Raw genomic sequence first — 7,855 nt, forward strand, 5'->3', positions numbered from 1 at the left:
TTCCTCAAAACAGCCACCATACCCACCTATTATGGCATTTCCATAGCCATTCCGAGATATATTGCCATGCAACTTTCCACCATTCTGATTATTATGACACACCCCATCATTGTCATATTGCTTAGCATGATCATGTAGTTGACATTGTATTTGTGGCAAAGCCACCGTTCATAATTCTTTCATACTTGTCACTCTTGATTCATTGCATATCCCAGTACACCGCCGGAGGCATTCATATAGAGCCATCTTTGTTCTAGTATCGGGTTGTATCATCGAGTTGTAAATAAATAGAAGTGTGATGATCATCATTCAATAGAGCATTGTCCCAAAAAAAGGCCAAATAAAAAAAGGAAAGGCCAAATAAAAAGAGAGAGAGAAAGGCCAAATAAAAAAAGAAAGGCCAAATAAAAAATAAAAAATAAAAGGGACAATGCTACTATCCTTTTACCACACTTGTGCTTCAAAGTAGCACCATGATCTTCATGATAGAGAGTCTCCTATGTTGTCACTTTCATATACTAGTGGGAATCTTTCATTATAGAACTTGGCTTGTATATTCCAATGATGGGCTTCCTTAAAATGCCCTAGGTCTTCGTGAGCAAGCGAGTTGGATGCACACCCACTAGCTTCTTTTGTTGAGCTTTCATATACTTATAGCTCTAGTGCATCCGTTGCATGGCAATCCCTACTCACTCATATTGATATCTATTGATGGGCATCTTCATAGCCCTTTGATACGCCTAGTCGATGTGAAACTATCTTCTCCTTTTTTTTCCTCTCCACAACCACCATTCTATTCCACCTATAGTGCTATGTCCATGGCTCACGCTCATGTATTGCGTGAAGATTGAAAAAGTTTGAGAACATTAAAAGTATGAAACAATTGCTTGGCTTGTCATCGGGGTTGTGCATGATTTAAATATTTTGTGTGGTGAAGATGGAGCATAGCCAGACTATATGATTTTGTAGGGATAGCTCTCTTTGGCCATGTTATTTTGAGAAGACATAATTGGTTTGTTAGTATGCTTGAAGTATTATTATTTTCTATGTCAATATGAACTTTTGTCTTGAATCTTATGGATCTGAATATTCATGCCACAATTAAGAAGAATTACATTGAAATTATGCCAACTAGCATTCCACATCAAAAATTATCTTTTTATCATTTACCTACTCGAGGACGAGCAGGAATTAAGCTTGGGGATGCCTGATACGTCTCCAACGTATCTATAATTTTTGATTGCTCCATGCTATATTATCTACTGTTTTGGGCAATATTGGGCTTTATTATCCACTTTTATATTACTTTTGGGACTAACCTATTAACCGGAGGCCCAGCCCAGATTTGCTGTTTTATGCCTATTTCAGTGTTTCGAAGAAAAGGAATATCAAACGGAGTCGAAACGGAACGAAATCAACTGGAGAAGTTATTTTCAGAACGAAAGCCACCAGATAGACTTGGACTCCACGTCAGGAGATACGGGAGGTGCTCACGAGGGTGGGGGCGCCCCCCCCCAGGACGCACCCCCCTGCCTCGTGGGGCCCCCGTAGCTCCTCCGACGTACCTCCTGCACCCATATATACCTACGTAACCTAAAACTTCCAAAACGAAGAATAGATCGGGATTTCCGCCGCCAGAAGCCTCCGTAGCCATCAAAAACCAATCTAGACCCGTTCCGGCACCCTGTCGGAGGGGGCAATCCTTCTCCGGTGGCCATCTTCATCATCCCGGTGCTCTCCATGACGAGGAGGGAGTAGTTCTCCCTCGGGGCTGAGGGTATGTACCAGCAGCTATGTGTTTGATCTCTCTCTCTCTCTCTCGTGTTCTTGAGGTGATACGATCTTGATGTATCGCGAGCTTTGCTATTATAGTTGGATCCTATAATGTCCCCCCCCCCTCTACTCTCTTGTAATGAATTGAGTTTCCCCTTTGAAGTTATCTTATCGGGTTGAGTCTTTAAAGATTTGAGAACACTTGATGTATGTCTTGCCGTGGATATCTGTGGTGACAATGGGATATCACGTGATTCACTTGATGTATGTTTTGGTGACCAACTTGCGGGTCACAAGACCTTTATCTACTATCCATATACCACTTGTATCACCCTCTCTTCGCCGAACTAGTGCACCTATACAATTTACCATTGTATTGGGTGTGTTGGGGACACAAGAGACTCTTTGTTATTTGGTTGCAGGGTTGCTTGAGAGAGACCATCTTCATCCTACGCCTCCTACGGATTGATAAACCTTAGGTCATCCACTTGAGGGACATTTGCTACTGTCCTACAAACCTCTGCACTTGGAGGCCCAACAACGTCTACAAGAAGAAGGTTGTGTAGTAGACATCAAGCTCTTTTCTGGCACCGTTGCCGGGGAGGTGAGTGCTTGAAGGTATATCTTTAGATCTTGCAATCGAGTCTTTTAGTTTCTTGTTTTATCACTAGTTTAGTTTATAAAAGAAAACTATGAAAAATGGAATTGAGTTTGTCTCATACGCTTCATCTTTTAAATATCTTTCGTGAGTATGATGGAAAGGAAAAATTGTACTCAAGTGCTAGAAGAAGAAATCTATAAAATGTTTGGCACTAAATATTTGAATGATGAGCATGATTGCAATGTTGTTAGTATGAATTCCTTGAATCATATTTTTATAACATGCATAGACCAACTAAGGAAGTATTTTTTTAAAGTTAAAAATATCGTTATCTCCATGAGAAATCTGAGTTTGAAAAAAAAAACATGTTTGTATAATATTTAGACTTGTTTGTGTGGCCCATCTGGAGTCGGGCTTGCATCTCCTTTCCTGTTATTAAGGATTTCTCTGCATACATGGTTACACAAATGGACCGTTACACCAAACAGCACAATGTCTATTTCAAACACGAATTGTTTTGAAAATTAAATTAAGTTTTAGCACGGAGGAACAGTCCAGACTTGAAACAGCGGATGCAACCACTTTACAAATTCAAACTCTTTAGTACCCATTTATGATTATAACGTCTAATGGAACAAGGTGTCAATAGAATAAAGAGTTATTTGAAATGTGTTTCATTCGTTCTTTACAAAGTGGTAGATACAATTTCACTGAAAATAAGAATTTTCAGGCTCATTTAAAACGGTATTTTCATGCATACAAACCATAACTAAACAACGTGAATGTAAATATATATGACTGAGTCATACTTCCTAATACAAAAGCAAGTAGGTAGGCCTGTTTTAGAGATTGTGGTAAATTACAGGTCATTATTACACGCAAAATGTTTTTGTTTCGGAGCAGAACACTGATATCTTTGTCTTCATATCCTTTTCTTCTCAGAGCTGGAGTGTGATGCCTTGCTCCTATTCATGGCTCTTGACCTACAATTTTTGAACAAACTAAATTAGTTATTCATTCAATGGGAAATCTGAAGTGGGGATTACTTCGCCAATATCGTTAGCAAGTTTATGAGGGAAAAGAAAGCAATGTAACTTCCAAAAGCAAAGGTAAGAATGAAGTACATACTGTAGCTGGGAAAGTAGGAACATGAGCTGCGACATGTTTCAGAAAAATGGTCGAGGTTCCCTGATCCTAATAATATGAGCTACGATTATTTTGTCAGGGACTCATGGCTGTATATAACTTTCACAAGCAACATCCCATATGTGACAACCTACCTTCGACCACAAAGCTATATAATCTATATAATGGTGAAAAATGGAGCTTTCGATAACATACATACCTATTTTTCCTAAAGCAAAGCTAAGAATGAAGTACACAGTATTTTAACTGGAAAAGTAGGAAAATTAAATCATATACTCTGAAACATATTGCAGAAAGAGAAGTGTGAAGCACACTTCCTTGAAATTTGAACATAAGCGGACATATATTTTTGTTGAGCCTGCTATATATCTATGGGGAAGCATGGATAAGAAAAGATAGAAATTTAGAAAATGTATGCAAATTCACATATATTTTTCTAAAATCCCATGGAAATGTGTTGGTCCACTTGGTCTATCAGGTTAGTGTATTTCAAAAAAGCAAATCCGGCAGCTAATAGTTTGGATAAAACCTCTAGATAGTAGAAAACAACTTCCAATGATTCAATTGTACATACTAAAAAGTTCGCCAGGAAATGAGACGAGCCAGCAAAATACACTAAGTTACAGAAGAAGCACCTAAAATACAATAGTGGCAGTTAGTTTGGCAAGAAACCTGCATATATTTGAGTGCAATTCACATCCTCTAGGCCATCGTTCTCACGCATTTTTTTCTAGTAAGTAGAAAGCATATACAAAGTATGAAAAAGGGATACAGATTACACAACAAATAGTAGTTTTAGAGCTTTAGAAGGCCGTCCAGTTTTGCATAGTATGCTTTCACCTATGGAGAACTGGACACTGTACTACTAATTTCAGAGTCAAGACATATTTCAATCTCTAAAAGAAACCTGACACGAATCATCTGCTACTCTAGAAATTTGATTTATCACGCCTAACCAACATGGAACGATCATCTAACTTTCTGGCTATACTAACGTGTAAATATTTGGCAGGTATAGACTATAGTGTCAACCATACAGTATTATTTGCAAAAGCAAGGAAGGTTGCTGTAGCTAGATAAATGACCCGTTTCAAGTTGACTGCCAAATTTTTATTACAAAGTGGATGCCTACTAATAGCGCATCTCGGGGAATCACAGTGAGATTGAAAGGCCTGGAGAAATGCAAAACGGCAAGATAAAATTCAGACATTGGCATAGAGAGAAACTAATAGAAAAACATGCACCATCAATCACTCACCAAGGTCAGCAGCTGGACAATAGCTGAGCTGCCGTAGATGGTTACCAAGTAATGAACAGAAGGAAAATCAGTACAAAATAACCATGAGAGCACCAAACTATCTGCAAACAAGAAGGCCCTTTCTTGGATTATACAGGACGAGTACGCCATGATGATCCAAAGAACAAAAATATGGATTTAAATTTATAGAGCAATGCTAGGAAGATATTGTCTTGAAGAACGGAAAGTAAGAGAACAATAAAGCAAGCAACGAACCTGCAAAAATATCCTCCAAATTTTGCGTGAAAATCCATCGAATATATCCTTGACCGCATATTTGTCTCTGTCAAGGTACTCTACAGGAAGGTTCTCCAAAAAACAGAGTAAAGTTGTTTTTCCTTTTTGAGAGTTTGATAGCAAACCTGCAATGCATCAAAAAGGGATTAGAATTGATAAGAAAATAAATCTCTGCTATTTTATAGTCAAAGAACATGCTTCAATCAACAAAAATACAAAAACATTGAAATTTGACGGTGTAAGGAACCTGCAGTGATATATTGAGCCATAAACTACTTTGCAATTATATATTGAACCATAAACCTGAAACTCTACTTTGATGCCAATATATTTATAACTGGGAAAGTAGGAAAATGAAATCATATACTCTAAAACATATTGCAGAAACAGAAGCGTGAAGCACACTTCCTTGAAATTTGAACACAAGTGAACATTCATTTAGAATATGTAGCTAACATAAACTTAAGCAAGACTATTCAAATGATCATGGTACATGGTGGATTTATCATAATTGATATTTGGCTGGAAGTGGATAAGTTCTCTAGTTATTCTGAAGCTCATTTTCAGTAGTCAGATAAATCAACCTGATTTCCTAGCTTAGACGTTTCAGACATGTCTCACAATATGATGTGACCATGGGTTCAATCCCATATTCAATTATGTACGAAGAGACATTTGGGTACAATCTTGGAAAGCTATTTGGAAAAGAGAGGCCATACTGATACATTTAGATCAAACCCCATGTGTAGTGGGCGCAGCAGTGGTAGCAAACAAAGAGCCTTACCTGAATGTGAAACGATGCTTAGCATTCTGCCTCACCAATTGATCTGCAAAGGATCTTCACAAAAGAGAGCATATTAGAGAGAGAGATAGGATTAGGCAAATGTATATAGCAAAGCATCTACAGTAATGTCATCACACTGCCAGTTTCAATTCACGCAAAACAATTGACAATTTAGTCAACAAATAGCTTCAAGTTCTCATGATCATAGTTGATTTCATAATCTAGTCCACCATGTTGATGCTCTGAATATCAATTAAAAAAGTTCATTTGAAAGGATTATTTTAGACTACATAACTTGAAGTGGTGTAGCAATTAAGTACTACAGCAGACCGAATAGTAACAGGCCAATTATAAACAATGCAGTGCAATGCCCTTTTCCTTATGATGGTGTTCCTTAGTGTAACCTACAAACCAAATCGAGCATGAAAATAACCATGTTACCTATTTTTGTGCTACATATAGACTGAAACCAAGTAAGATAATGTAACCTGACAAGAAGTACAGTATCGTTGATAACAGAATAGAAATTGAGAACTGGCCATTCCAAACAAAAACAACATTGCTAGTGTTGCAAAAATGGATAATCCAACGTCAAATAGTGATGCCTCCGTCAATCAAATCCCTGGGAATTTTCCTGCAGATGGCATAACACAAAAACAAATCTCAAAACACTGTACAACTCAGTAGAGATCCAAAAACTGCACTGGACAATGCCAGCAAAAAAGTCACACCCACCGACTATCATTAGACCATACCGTAATTTTTGCATTTTCAGTGTTAAGATCGTTCATAAATATATCATCTATAGTGCAGTTCTCCAGAAATAGACGAGCTAATCATTCTGTTCTACAAAAAGACCTAAATCAGTACTGCCGACTATCCATGCTCAAAGTAAAAACATCAATTCATAGCTAATCCCCAAATACAGATAGTAATCCAACGAAATCAAAACACCGCAGTCACCAAATATGGAGATCTGAAGATCGGAAGGGAGGAAGATGGTACCTGTAAAAGTCGACGGACTTGAGCTTGCTCGAGGAGTGGCCAAACGCACACAACACACATGCAGCAAGCAGGGCAGGAGGACCAGGGAGAGCAGGGATTCGAAGGAAGTTACCTTGCCGGGACTGGATTCCTGGGGGTAATGGTGGAGCTGACTCTCGGCGGCGGCCAGGGCGACTCCACCCGGCGGCCAGGGTGACTCCATGCGGCGGCTAGCAAATCCAGGCGGCAGCGGTGGCGAGGCCATGTGGGCGAGTAAGATTAGGAGTGGTCTTCTCCTAGGCTCGGGCTGATGGCATCCCTGACGGCGCATCGAGGGCAGCGGCGTTGGAGAGGAGGGAGCAGGGAGGAAACGAGGTGGAGGGGGCTCGAGGGCGGCGACGTGGGAGAGGAGGGAGCAGGGAGGAGACGAGGCGGAGGGGGCGCGGGCCTGACGAGAAGGGTTGGCGCGGCGGCCACGGTTTTGACCCTTTTGCACGTTACACAGGACGAGCGCGGCGCTCGGGCAGTGGGATCGGCGAATCCCGACCGCAATGAGACGTGCAGCCAGTGCCACTGACGAAAGGGACCAGGAGCAGCACCGGCCCATCCGTCATCACTATAGGACAGACGCGGGTGCATAAGCCGGGTACACACACATCGTCCTATCCCTACGCAACTGCTCCCCATAACGCACGCCGCGGGCAGTGCGAGGAGCGGTCCCCACGCGCGTTTGACCCGCGACGCGACGTAGGAGACAAAGCTCACATGAAAAAGTCATAAAAGTGAGACCAACTTGTGGGACCAAATAACAGGCAGGCCCACTTGCAGCCGCACAACAGGCGAAATGGAGGGGCTAGCGGGAAGCAGAAATGACACAGCGTCCATGACGCGTGCACGCGGCGCTGCAGAAGAGGCCGCTCGCGCACCCCAAAAACGGGCACCCAACCAATCGGAAATCGCCCGAGCCCACAGGTCATTCCCTGTCCACGTTTCACCGCGCAGTCAAAATAACAACACACGTTTTCCAGCCAGA

At 41.0% G+C, this 7,855-nt stretch overlaps 1 long non-coding RNA gene across 10 annotated transcripts; it reads right to left on the bottom strand.

The window, feature by feature from the left end:
• Window positions 1-3,020: 3,020 nt before the first annotated feature.
• LOC125553183 lies at window positions 3,021-7,324 on the bottom strand. 10 transcript variants are annotated; one of them, XR_007303989.1, is made up of 5 exons: window positions 6,844-7,316; window positions 6,594-6,679; window positions 5,839-6,472; window positions 5,034-5,179; window positions 3,021-4,879 (listed from the first exon to the last, which is right to left on the bottom strand). It is a non-coding gene; the product is annotated as an uncharacterized LOC125553183 (long non-coding RNA). The 10 variants fall into 10 exon arrangements; XR_007303982.1 differs by having other exon boundaries at window positions 3,021-3,357; window positions 3,503-4,879; window positions 5,839-7,324; XR_007303987.1 differs by having other exon boundaries at window positions 3,021-3,357; window positions 4,156-4,879; window positions 5,839-7,322.
• Window positions 7,325-7,855: the final 531 nt, after the last annotated feature.

Source organism: Triticum urartu, chromosome 1 (genome assembly GCF_003073215.2).
Source record: "Triticum urartu cultivar G1812 chromosome 1, Tu2.1, whole genome shotgun sequence".
In the NCBI taxonomy this organism is placed as follows: domain Eukaryota; kingdom Viridiplantae; phylum Streptophyta; class Magnoliopsida; order Poales; family Poaceae; genus Triticum; species Triticum urartu.